This window comes from Aethalodelphis obliquidens, unplaced genomic scaffold (assembly GCF_003676395.1).
Source record: "Aethalodelphis obliquidens isolate GAN/ISIS:26980383/991018 unplaced genomic scaffold, ASM367639v1 scaffold18, whole genome shotgun sequence".
Lineage (NCBI taxonomy): Eukaryota > Metazoa > Chordata > Mammalia > Artiodactyla > Delphinidae > Aethalodelphis > Aethalodelphis obliquidens.
Window position 1 is genome coordinate 14673661 of NW_020837962.1, and position 13814 is coordinate 14687474.

General features: G+C 40.8%; 1 non-coding gene across 1 annotated transcript; it reads right to left on the reverse strand.

Annotated features, from left to right (window-relative positions):
- Positions 1-6864: 6864 nt before the first annotated feature.
- Positions 6865-6936, reverse strand: TRNAK-UUU (transfer RNA lysine (anticodon UUU)). Its single transcript has one exon. It is a non-coding gene; the product is annotated as a tRNA-Lys (tRNA).
- Positions 6937-13814: the final 6878 nt, after the last annotated feature.

A 13814-nucleotide genomic window follows, 5' to 3' on the forward strand; every position in this document is an offset into this window, starting at 1 on the left:
TCAACCTCTATGTACTTATTTAGAACCACCTACCAATGTAAAAGCAAGACCTAACTCTGCCGTCTACTAGAGGTAAATTGAAGTGTAATCAACCCGCATGGCTGGATGTCCTCACCTGGTGAAGAGTGTCCTCGGGTGGCTGGGTCCTGTCAACTGAAGAACAAGTTATCAAAATAGAGCAGATCTCTCTAAAAGCAGCAGGATTCAAGGGGGAGGGACAAAGACCTTAACAAAGAGTCAAAGATTTATGCCATTTAAAAAACTGCCACAAAGGATGAAACTACTTATCTTATAGGCTGGTGATGAGGATTAGTGTTGAACGTAATGCAGGTATTAGGCACGTGAACGCATCGTCACTAGTACGATTATTATGGCTGTCAAGTAGTGAATGATTTGAATGTACCATCTGGTCAGTTCTTTTAACTGTGACCATCAGAACTTGAGTATCATGTAGCTTTTCTGCATGAGGCGTTTTGAAGCTGACTGTCTTGGGTCACAAGCAGACTCTGGGCTGAGGACTTGAGTGTTAATGGTTTATTAAGGATGCGCTTCCTGGGAAGACTGGTGTGGGAGTAAGGGAAGCAGAACCGGGAGGGGTAAGCAGCTCTGTGCTTTCAAGTTAAGTCCTGTGGCTTCATCCTGGGGGCTCAGGAGTGTAAGTTATGCCTCGGAATTTCCCTGACCTGAGACAAAGGAATTATGGCATCGGGCTGCGCTCAGGGGAGAGTATTAACTCCCAGATGCTTCTACCAACACTTTACCAGCTTTTTACCAAGAACACTGCTCTATTGAAGAGTATCACTATGAATCATGGAAGCACATTCAAGGGGTGATAGCCAAACACTTAAAGGGATGCAGAGGGGTCTGGGCAGATCCCTGACAGGCTCTATTATGCTTACTAACCCCTATTAGGCTGAAGAGACATCAGCAAAGGGTCTCCTTTCATGCTGGTTAGGGAAGGAACCAACATCTGTTCAAAGGCCACCATGTGTGAGGCCCCACAAGAGAGCATTTAAAAAAACATCAAAATCGGGGGCTTCCCTGGTGGCACAGTGGTTAAGAATCCGCCTGCCAATGCAGGGGACACAGGTTCAAGCCTTGGTCCGGGAAGATCGCACATGCTGCGGAGCAACTGAGCCTGTGTGCCACAACTACTGAGCCTGTGCTCTAGAGCCCATGAGCCACAACTACTGAGCCTGTGTGCCATGACTACTGAAGCCCGCGCACCTAGAACCCATGCTCCACAACAAGAGAAGCCATTGCAGTGAGAAGCATGCACACCACAACGAAGAGTAGCACCCGCTCGTTAAACTAGAGAAAGCCTGTGTACAGCAACAAAGACCCAACGCAGCCAAAAATAAATAAATAAATTTATTTTAAAACATTATAGAGAGGTAAAGAAACACAAGATTTCTACTCCTTAAAAAAAGAAAAAAATGGGCTTCCCTGGTGGTGCAGTGGTTGAGGGTCCGCCTGCCGATGCAGGGGACATGGGTTCGTGCCCCGGTCCGGGAGGATCCCACATGCCACGGAGCGGCTGGGCCCATGAGCCATGGCCGCTGAGCCTGCGCGTCCAGAGCCTGTGCTCCGCAATGGGAGAGGCCACGACAGTGAGAGGCCCACGTACCGCAAAAAAAAAAAAAAAAAAGAAAAAAATAAATACTTCCTTTGCAACAACTTCTCTCAATGTTGGGAAAATAGTATCTATACCCAAAGCCTCTGGTTTAAGTCAATTCTAAACCTGGCCTGGGAATTCCTGTCATTGCTATGGGACTTCCTATCAGTCAACAGGGACCAAAAAAAACAGTTTCAGGAACCTAGAAAGCAGAAAGCAGGTGGTGTCTCTGCATCAGCCTGGTTTTATGCCCTCTCTGAGCCCAAGGCTGACTCATGAAGAGGGTTCTCGAACCTCAGTCTTCTGTTTTATAATCTGCTTTGCTTTTTCGTGAACACCCCTGGCTTCTCTGCCGGTCCCCATGGAAAGCATGCCCAGGGGTGCCCTGTCTCATGCTGGGACAAGTTGACAGCACGTGGAGGCTGATCCGCAGACTGAGGAGCCTCGGGACTGGGATTAAACCAGCCTCACTTCTTCACCCCTGCCTGCAAAATAAGAATACCTCTGAGCTGAAGGGTGGCAGGTCCCCACTGAGGGTGATGATTCTTGGGTCATCTATGTTTTTCTTGGCTGGAGGCCAGGGCCAACATAACCCAGGGAACATTTGCAGAGAAAAATCCTTATGTTTGCTTACTTTGCTTTCTTGCTCTTTCTCGTCAAAATTTAAACAGTGCTGAGGCTGAGAATGAGCAGATTCAGGAAAAAATGGCAACAACAACAATAACAACCTGGAAAGTGAGCTGGCGAGGCCTGTTGGCTGGGCCGGCAGACTCGGAGGCCCTCCGGCGGTGGTGACTTTTTGACTTTCATTTGAATCCCTGCCATGTTCTGCCATCTTTTCCCTTCCCTTTCCCATCCTGGGTTCTGCGATTAAGGTCCAGAATTGAGCGCTGTTCAGAGCACGAGACCTGGGCTGAACAGAGATGCGATGCAACCATCTTCTCCAGTGTCCTAAGGAAGAGAAACCCAAATTCAGCCAAGTGGATAAGTCTTCTGAGGCTAAGAAAGAAAAATGCATGTGTGGAGCTTGCATTCTCAGAGATATTGTTATGACCTACTATGTGCCGTGTACTGTTCTAGAAATTACTTAAATGAACAAAATCACAGTATCTAAACTAATTACAGAGTTTCTAAATGGCGGTGATATAGAGGTCTGGGATATTATTTTAGTCCTATCATGCAGATATCAATAATTATATTTTGTTTTATTCATGATTAGATAGCAATATCATTTATGCTTCTATTCTAGGACAGGGAAAATGCAAGATGAGCCTTTAGTATCTTTTTTTTTTAGTTGAAGTATTGTTGATTTACAATATTATCTGTTTCAGGTGTACAGCATAGTGATCACAGTTTTTAAAGGTTATACTCCATTTATAGTTATTATAAAATATTGGCTATATTCCCTGTTCTGTGCAATATATCCTTGTAGCTTATTTATTTTATACATAATAGTCTGGACCTCATAATCCCCTATCCCTATCTTGCCCCTCCCCCTTCTCTTTCCCCACTGGTAACCACTAGTTTGTTCTCTACATCTGTGAGTCTGTTTCTTTTTTGTTATATTCACTAGTTTGTTTTATTTTTTAGATTCCAAGTATAAGTGATATCATACAGTATTTGTCTTTCTCTGTCTGACTTATTTCACAGCATAATATCTTCCAAGTCCCTCCATGTTGCTGCAAATGGCAATATTTCATTCTTTTTTTGTGGCTGAGTGGTATTCTATTGTATGTATACACCACATCTTCTTTATCCATTCATCTGTCAGTGGACACTTAGGTTGCTTCCATATATTGGCAATTGTAAATAGTGCTGCTATGAAGAGCCTGAAGCATCTTGTGGTGTAAGTAAGGAAGTATTTGAAAAGGGTGGGGATGTGTCAGTGGCTGACAGAGATCCTAATGGCCAAAGCTGGAACAATTGAAGCAATGAAATAAATAACAATAATGTTGGATTATAACCCATAGAATAAAAAAATCCGTAAGCACATATTGATATAAGTAAATAAAATTTAAAGAATCAATCAATAAATAAGGGAGAAAGGACAGCTCTTCCTTATAGGAGAATTCTAATTAATAAATGTAGAAAGAAAAAGGGAAACAGAAAATCTCCTTGAGAAAACAAATCTAATGTCAGATTCACTGATGAATCCTAAAGTAGTCAGCAAAAGTTTGAGGAAAAACAGGATATTTACAATCTCAAGTATCTCCCCCAAGATATTTATTAATTACAAAGAGAAAAACAGTAACTTTATGGTATACACATCCAGGACACAGCACCATAACTAAGTGACCAAAGGCAACATCACTATAAAAAGGTATGTCAACACATTGCTCCCCTGACAGGATACACTGAGGAGGGCACAGTGCCTCAGGGTTCTTGCCCAAACACTTCACCTGCATCTGATGCTGAGACAAACCCAAACTGAGGGATATTCTACTATATAACTGACCAGTACTTTTCAATAATGCCCAAGTCATGAAAGACAAGGGAAGGGACTTCCCTGATGGCGCAGTGGTTAAGAATCCACCCACCAATGCAAGGGACACGGGTTTGATCCCTGGTCCAGGAAGATCCCACATGCTGCGGAGCAACTAAGCCCATGTGCCACAATTACTGAGCCTGCGCACTAGAGCCTGCAAGCCACAACTACTGAGCCCGTGCACCACAACTACTGAAGACTGCGCACCTAGAGCCGGTGCTCCACAACAAGAGAAGCCACCGCAGTGAGAAGCCCGTGCACCACAACGAAGAGTATCCCCTGCTTGCTGCAACTAGAGAAAGCCCACATGCAGCAACGAAGACCCAATGCAGCCAAAAATAAATTTTAAAAAAAGACAAGGGAAGACAGGAACGGTCACAGATTCAAGGAGATTAAGGATATGTGACATCCAAATGCAGTAGTGGGAAAACTACTGAAGTCCAAATAAAGTCTGCAGATTGGTTAATAGTATTGTACCCGTGACAACTTCTTAATTTTATATGGTTACGTTAGATAGTAACATTAGGAGAATCTGGGTAAAGGGTAAGTAATAAACTTTTCTCTAAGTCTAAAAAAATTTGTTAAAGGACAGAATACATTTGAAAGTAGGTCTATTTTATGTCTCATAGAAAAAGATTTAGCGGGAATTCCCCAGCAGTCCGGTGGTTAGGACTCCATGCTTGCACTGCACTGAGCATGGGTTCCATCCCTAGTCGGGGAACTAAGATCCCGCAAGCCACGCATCATGGCCAAAAAAAAAAGAAAAAGAAAAAAGAGAGAAAGGTTTACCTTTAGGTTCAGAATGGTCTGGTTTTACAAAGCACCTGTTTATCATGGACTTAGGGTCGTTGAGAGAGGCAAACTTGTGTGTCTGTGGAGAAAGCGCCAAAAACCAACTGTCAGCGTAGCTGACACGTTCCTTCTTGCTTTGCCCCTTGCTGACTTGGCATTTCCAGGTCGTTTTGGTTTTCCAGATTTGTACAAATGAACCCCTGGCTCAAAAGTATTACAAATGATTACAATTCTTTGCATGAGGTAATGTGGCTTATACAGTACCTTGCTCTTAAAAAAAAAAAAAAGCCGTACAGAAACCACTTGGTGTGCATTTTGTTTACCCGAAATCAGATGTCATGTTGACCCTATAATTTCTGGCCTCACATTGGCGCATTAAAGCCCTCAGACCACATCCAGAAAGACCACATCCCTCAACACAATGCTTCCGTTATGTGGACCCAACTGATGGAAAGGAAAATAGAGAGCAAGGGAGTTTTTCCTACTAACTAAACAATTAGGCCCTTCTGAGAGAAAAACATCAAATTTCAAGTAACCAGAAAGTTTCACAGGTCATTGTGGTTATGAAAATCAGTGCAGCCAACAATTAGCAGAAAATTTGGATGGTGCCTTTTGTACCATCAATGAAACAACTGAAAAGAGTGGAATATTCCCCTTTTCTACCTTTTGTAAGCTTTTCAAAGAAACTTTTTTTTTTTTTTTTTTTTTTTTGCGGTACACGGGGCTCTCACTGCTGTGGCTTCTCCCATTGCGGAGCACAGGCTCCGGACGTGCAGGCTCAGCGGCCATGGCTCACGGGCCCAGCCGCTCCGCGGCATGTGGGATCTTCCCGAACCGGGGCACGAACCCGTGTCCCCTGCATCGGCAGGCGGACTCTCAACTACTGCGCCACCAGGGAAGCCCAAAGAAACATTTATTTTTAAGGAAATTGTGTTTTTAACAAAGGCTCTGTGTGTTCTTTATTGGTCTATGAATAATAACACTGGTCAAGTAGGGAAAAAGTGGCTCCAGGCAGGGCCACCATGAACAGTTGTGCATGTTGTGTAGTGCAAAAAAAAAAGGCACCCCGATGAAAGGCTAGTGAGGCTGAAACCCATCCTTCTCTCTGCCCTCCAAGCTGCATGCCTGTAAGGTGACATCTACCCAGAGGAACGGTTGCCTTATTCTAATTACACAAAGGTGCCGAGCAGGCTAGTATTGGCTCTAGCAGTAGGTGTGGTATGACCGGTGTGGGGAGCAGATTGGGAAATGCAAGTTTGGTGTGGCGGGAGGAATTTTGATGATCTATGACTAGATCTTAACTATTTTACTGTTTTATGGCAAATATTTCTTTCTAAACCCAGTGTTTTTATTGAAAAGGTAACTCTCTGCTATCCCAGAAACCTACCATATTCCTCACATAGCCTTCAGAAATTTCCTACACACACACACATACAAATTTACACCAGTGACAGCTTATTATTATATCCTTTGCTTTTTCTTTTTTTAAATTTATTTATTTATTTTTGGCTGTGTTGGGTCTTCGTTGCTGCGAGCGGGGGTTGCTGTTTGTGGCAGTGCACGGGCTTCTTATTGTGTTGACTTCTCTTGTTGTGGAGCATGGGCTCTAGGCGCCCGGGCTCAGTAGTTGTGGCTCGCGGGCTCTAGAGTGCAGGCTCAGTAGTCATGGCACACGGGCTTAGTTGCTCCGCAGCATGTGGGATCTTCCTGGACCAGGGCTTGAACCTGTGTCCCCTGCATTGGCAGGTGGATTCTTAACCACTGTGCCACCAGGGAAGTCCTCCTTTGCTTTTTAAAAATATTAAATAATATTCTTTTTATTATTCTGATAAAATATACATAATATAAAATTTACCATTTTAACCATTTTTAAGTGTACAGTTCAGTGGCCTTAAGTACATTCACATTGTTGTACAGCCATAACCACTTATTTTTTTTTTTTGGCCATGCTGCAAACCTTGTGGGATCTTAGTTCCCTGACCAGGGATTGAACCTGGGCCCCTGCAGTAAAAACACCAAGTCCTAACCACTGGACCACCAGGGAATTCCCATAACCACTGTTTATGTTCAGAATTCTTTCGTCACCCCAAACTGAAACTCTGTACCCATTAAACAGTAACTCCCTATACCCCTTCCCCCCAGCCCCTGGCAACCACCATTCTACTTTGTGTCTCTATGAATTTGACTATTTCAGGTACCTCATATAAGTGAAATCATACAATATTTGTCCTTCTGCATCTGTCTCATTTCACTTCAAATAATGTCTTCAAGTTTCATTTAAATAAAGTCTTCTATATTATAGTGTATATTAGAACGTCATTTCTTTTTCAGGCTGAATAATATTCCATTGTATGTATATACCACATCTTGTTTATCCATTCATCTGTCAATGGACACTTGGTTTGCTTTCAACCTTTTGGCTACTGTGGATAATACTGCTACGAACTTCGGTGTACAGAAATCTCTCCAACACCCTGTTTTAGTTCTTTTGGATATATACCCAGAAGTGGAATTGTTGAATCATACAGTAATTTTATTTTTAAGTTTTTGAGGAACCACCATACTGTTTTCCAGAACAGCTGCACCATTTCACATTCCCACCAACAGTGCCCAAGTGTACCAATTTCTCCACATCCTCACCAACACTTATTATTTTCTGTTTTTTGGTAGTAGTCATCCTTATTGGTGTGAAGTTGTATTTCATTGTAGTTTTGATGTGCATTTCTCTAATGATTAGTGGTGTCGAGCATTTTTTCTGTGCTTATTGCCCATTTGTGTATCTTCCTTGTTGAAATGTTTTCCCACTACCATTTGTTGAAAAGACTGTCATTCCCCATCGTATGGTGTTGGCACCCTTGTGAAAAATCATTTGACCCTATATGTGAGGTTTATTTCTGAGCTCTCTATCTTATTGCAGTGGTCTGTATGTCTGTCTTTATGCCAATATCACATCATTTGGATTACTGTAGCTTTTGTAGTAAGTTTCAAAACCATAAAGTATGAGTCCTCCAACTTTGTTTTTTTTCCCCTCAAGATTGTTTTAGCTATTTGGGGTCCCTTGAGATTCTACATGAATTTAAGGATGGATTTTTCTATTTCTGCAAAAAATGTCATTGGGATTTTGATAGGGATTACATGGACTCTGTAGATCATTTTGGGTAATATGAACATCTTAATGATATTAAGTCTTCCAATACATGAACACGAAACGTCTTTCCATTTATTTGTGTCTTCTTTAGTTTCTTTCAGCAATGTTGTATACTTTTCAGCATGTAAGTCTTTCACCTAAGACTAAGTTAATTCCTAAGTATTTTACTTTAAACTACTTAAAATACTTAATTCCTAAGTATTTTATTTTTAAAATATTCCTAAGTATTTTATCCTTTTTGGTGCTACTGTAAATGAAATCATTCTCTTAATTTCCTTTTCACATTGTTCATTGTTAGTGTATAGAAACACAGCTGATATTTATGTGCTGATGTTGTATCCTGCTCTCTTACTTTTTTTTTTTTTTTTTTGCGGTACGCGGGCCTCTCGCCCTTGCGGCCTCTCCCGCTGCGGAGCGCAGGCTCCGGACGCGCAGGCTCAGCGGCCATGGCTCACGGGCCCAGCCGCTCCGCAGCATGTGGGATCCTCCCGGACCGGGGCACGAACCCGTGTCCCCTGCATCGGCAGGCGGACTCCCAACCACTGCGCCACCAGGGAAGCCCTCTCTTACTTTTTAAAAAGTATGCATTGGGGCTTTTTCACACATTTAATATTTAGACATACCTCATCATACTCTGGATAGCATTTCATTGTGTGGATATTCTAGACCTGAGACCAAAGCGACCTATTTTCATACTTGATCTGAGAATAATTTTAAAGTAGTACCTACATAATAAACTCTATGTTGCCTCTATAGCCTAAAATACTATCTAGCCCTTTAAGAAAAAGCTTGTCAATCCCCATTCTAGAACATACTTGGCCAGACTCCCATTGAAAGGCCATTTGAATTGTTTCCAATTCAGTGCTATTATAAACAATTCTCATTTATTGAATTTTGCCCTCAGGTATATCTATCTGTAGGTAAATCCCTGGTAGAGGAAAAATTGCTAGATGAAGAGCTACATGCATTTTAGTTTTTCACAGTTAACATCAAAGGGCCCTAGAGAGCAATCAGAACCATTTACCTCTCCTCAGCAGTGCCTCTTTCCCTGCATGCTTACAATGTGAATTATCCATCTTTTTAATTTTTATTTTCTCCTTGGAATTTCCATTTCTTTCATTGTAAAAAGGTTGAGCACCTTTTCATTTATACATTACCTACTCTTGTCTTTTGTTCCCTTTTCTTTTGGATGTTGGATTATCAATATTTACCAGCTCTTTTTGTTTTTAAGTAACAGTTCTCTCAATATTCAGGCAATTGGGCCTTTTGTCGTATGAGTAGCGAATATTTTTTCCAAGTTTGTCATTTTAAAAAACTTCTAAAATAAGTATTTTTCCCTAAATAAACTTTTTTCCTTGGAGTATTAATCTACTTTTTTTTTTTTAAACTTTTTTATTTGACTTATTTTTGGCTGTGTTGGGTCTTTGTTGCTGCACACGGGCTTTCTCTAGTTGCAGTGAGCGGGGGCTACTCTTCGTTGCAGTGCACGGGCTTCTCATTGCAGTGGCTTCTCTTGTTGTGGAGTACAGGCTCTAGGTGCGCGGGCTCAGTAGTTGTGGTGCATGGGTTCTAGAGCACAGGCTCAGTAGTTGTGGCCCATGGGCTTAGTGCTCTGCCGCATGTGGGATCTTCCTGGACCAAGAGTTGAACCCGTGTTCCCTGCATTGGCAGATGGATTCTTAACCACTGTGCCACCAGGGAAGTCCCAATCTACTTTTTTTAAAAGTATAGTTGATGTACAGTATTATATAAGTTACAGGTGCACAATATAGTGACTCACAATTTTTAAAGCTTATACTCCATTTATAGTTATTATAAAATATTAGCTATATTCCCCATACTATACAATCTATTCTTATAGCTCATTTTATGAATAATAGTTTGTACCTATTAATTTTTTATAAATAAACTTTATATGTACATAAACGTAGCAGTCTTCCTTTATGGCTTCTGGGTCTTATGTCTTATTTAGAAAGAGCTTCCCTACTTGGAGATGATTTCTTTAAAAAAAAAAAAACTTAACTTCTCGTACTGTTATGTTTTTAAAAGTACTTTCATCCATCTGGAATTGACTTTGGTGTAAGGAGTAAGGTATGGCTCCACCTGGCACTCAGCTGTCCCAAAGTCATTTATTGAATAATCTATCTTTTTTTCACTGCTTTGAAATGCCATCCTTCCATATGTATTTGGTTCTATTTCTGGGTTCTATTATTTGTCCCACTGATCTAGCTGGTACATTCATATACTATTTCAAGCTCCTTTAATTAAGTACGGTTTTATAATACCTTTTATTATTTAGAAGGAATAGTCTCCCCATATTAGCCTTCTTTTCTAGAGTTTTCTTGGCTATTCTTTTTTTTATTATTTTTTTTTATTTTTGCTGCACGCGGGCTTTCTCTAGTTGCGGTGAGTAGGGACTACTCTTCATTGAGGTGCATGGGCTTCACATTGCAGTGGCTTCTCTTGTTGCGGAGCACAGGCTCTAGGTGCACAGGCTTCAGTAGCTGTGGGTCACGGGCTTAATTGCTCCGCGGCATGTGGGATCTTCCCTGACCAGGGCTTGAACCCGTGTCCCCTGCACTGGCAGGCGGACTCTTAACCACTGTGCCACCAGGGAAGCCTCTTGGCTATTCTTGCATGTTTTACTTTTCATATGAACCTTAGAATCAGCTTGTCTAATTAGAAAGTAGATATTTTCATTGAGATTGCATTTTTAGATAAATTTAGGGAGAGAAAATACAATATCACTTCTTCCTATTCGAAAATAGGGTATGTCTTGCTATTTATTCAGTTGTTTTTTATTCAAGTTTTGCTAGAGCTTTGGCTCATTTAAATTCATTTTAATTGAGTTTATTCCTAGATATTCTATCTTTTGTGGGTATTGTAAGTGGAGTTTTTCTTTGATTGTATTTTCTAACAGGTTCTTTGCACATCAAAAAGCGATTGCTTTTTGTATGTTAAATTTATAATCAGTCACATTACTGAATTTTCTCATTATTTCTACTCATCTTTCAGTTGATTCTCCCGGGTTCCCAGATATAAAATCATATCACCTACAAATAACGATACTTTCTCCTAGGAGTTAATTACACATTTACTTTTACTGCAGGATTTTCTTACAGGGCCGGGCAAGGATCTTCCAGTTATCCTGTCCTCGAAGGCTGTGTCTACAGCCGGGACACGCCAGATCCGGATGCTCTGCTCTTTTCTCAACCCCAGTGGCTGATTTCCCACCAGCATAAAACTTAACAGAGAAGAGCTCTAAGCAGAGGAGAGACAGGTTCGAATCTGGAACTAAGAAACCACCTGGCATCTTCCAGAATGACCCTCCTCTCTGTGCCCTTGAGCAACATTTTCCAAACCTCTGTTGAAAATAAAGGTGATTCAGATCACTCAAGTCATACCAGGCCTCAGCTGGGTTGTTCAAATACTGGAATTATTTCAATATTAAAGGCATGTTTCTAGTTCTTAAAGCTAACTAATCCCAGGCAGGAGTAAAATGGCACAACTGCCTTGGAAACCTGTTTGGCATAATTTCCTAAGGCTTAACACACCTATAGCCTCTGACCCAGCAATTCCACTCCTAAGTTTTTATACTCAGGAGTAGTGAAACCCACATACCTACAGTCATTAATCTTCGACAAAGGAGGCAAGAATATGCAATGGGAAAAAGACAGTCTCTTCAGCAAGTGGTGTTGGGAAAGCTGGACAAACTCGTAAATCAATGACGTTAGAACACACCCTCACACCATGTGCAAAAATAAACTCAAAGTGGCTTAAAGACTTAAACATAAGACATGACACCATAAAACTCCTAGAAGAGAACATAGGCAAAACATTCTCTGATGTAAATCGTACCAGGGTTTTCTTATGTCATTCTCCCAAGGCAAAAGAAATAAAAGCAAAAATAAACAAATGGGACCTAACCAAACTTACAAGCTTCTGCACAGCAAAGCAAACCATAAATAACACAAAAAACAACCTATGGAATGGGAGAAAATAATTTGCAAATGATGGAACTGACAAGGGATTAATCTCCAAAATATACAAATAGCTCATACAACTTAACAGTAAAAAAACAATCAACCCAATTGAAAAATGGGCAGAAGACCTAAAGAAACATTTCTCCAAAGAAGAAGTACAGATGGCCAACAGGCACATGAAAAGATGCTCAGCATCACTAATCATTAGAGAAATGCAAATCAAAACTACAATGAGGTACCACCTCACACCGGTCAGAATGGGCATCATTAAAAAGTCTACAAATAACAAATGCTGGAGAGGGTGTGGAGAAAAGGGAAACCTCCTATACTGTTGGTGGGAATGTAAGTTGGTGCACCCACTGTGGAAAACAGTATGGAGGTTCTTCAGAAAACTAAAAATCGAATTACCATATGATCCAGCAATTCCACTTCTGGGTGTATATCCAGACAAAACTATAATTAAAAAGGATACATGTACCCCTATGTTCATAGCAGCACTATTCACAATAGCCAAGACATGGAAGCAACCTAAATGTCCATCAACAGATGAATGGATGAAGAAGATGTGGTACATATATACAATGGAATATTAGCCATTAAAAGAACGAAATAATGCCATTTGCAGCAATATGGATGGATCTAGAGATTATCATACTAAGTGAAGTAAGTCAGACAGAGAAAGACAAATATCATATGATATCACTCATATGGGCAATCTAAAAAATTATACAAATAAACATCTACGAAACAGACACAGACTCAGGGACATAGAGAACAGACTTGTGGTTGCCAAGGGGGAGGGGGTTGGGGGAGGGATGGAGTGGGAGGTTGGGGTCAGCAGATGTAAGCTATTATATATAGAATGGATAAACAACAGGGTCCTACTGTATAACACAGAGAACTATATTCCATATCCTATGATAAACCATAACAGAAAAGAATATTTTTTAAAAGAATGCATATATATGCAACTGAAGCACTTTGCTGTACAGCAGAAATTAATGCAACATTGTAAGTCAACTGTACTTGAATTAAAAAAAAAGAGAACTGAGAAGCGAATGCATAGAGCCTCCAAAGTCAAAGGCAGGAATGTTCTCAGTATTTCTGTTGGTACCCTCCTCCAACCAACCCAACTCAAATGTCCATCAACAGAAGGACAGATAAATTGTGTTTTATTCATACAACGTAATCTTTTTTTTTTTATTGGAGTATAATTGCTTTACAATGTTGTGTTAGTTTCTGCTGTACAATGAAGTGAATCAGCTCTATGTATACCTCCCTCTTGGACCTCCCTCCCACCACCCCCCATCCCACCCATCTAGGTTGTCACAGAGCACTGAGCTGAGCTCCCTGTGCTTTATAGCAGGTTCCTGCTAGCTAGCTATTTTACGCATGGTAGTGTATACATGTCAATCCTAATCTCCCAATTCGTCCCACCCTCCCTTTCCCCCCACTGTGCCCACATGTCATTCTCTACGTCTGTGTCTCTATTCCTGCAAATAGAGTGCCATTTTTCTAGATTCCACATATATGAGTTAATATACGATATTTGTTAATATACAATATTTGTTTTTCTTAATTTGTTAATATACGATATTTGTTTTTCTCTTTCTGACTTACTTCACTCTGTATGACAGTCTCTAGGTCCACCCCCATCTCTACAAATGACCCAATTTCATTCTTTTTTATGGTCAAGTAATATTTCACTGTACCACAGATATGTACCACATCTTCTTTATCCATTCATCTGTCAGTGGGCATTTAGGTTGTTTCCATGTCCTGGCTATTGTA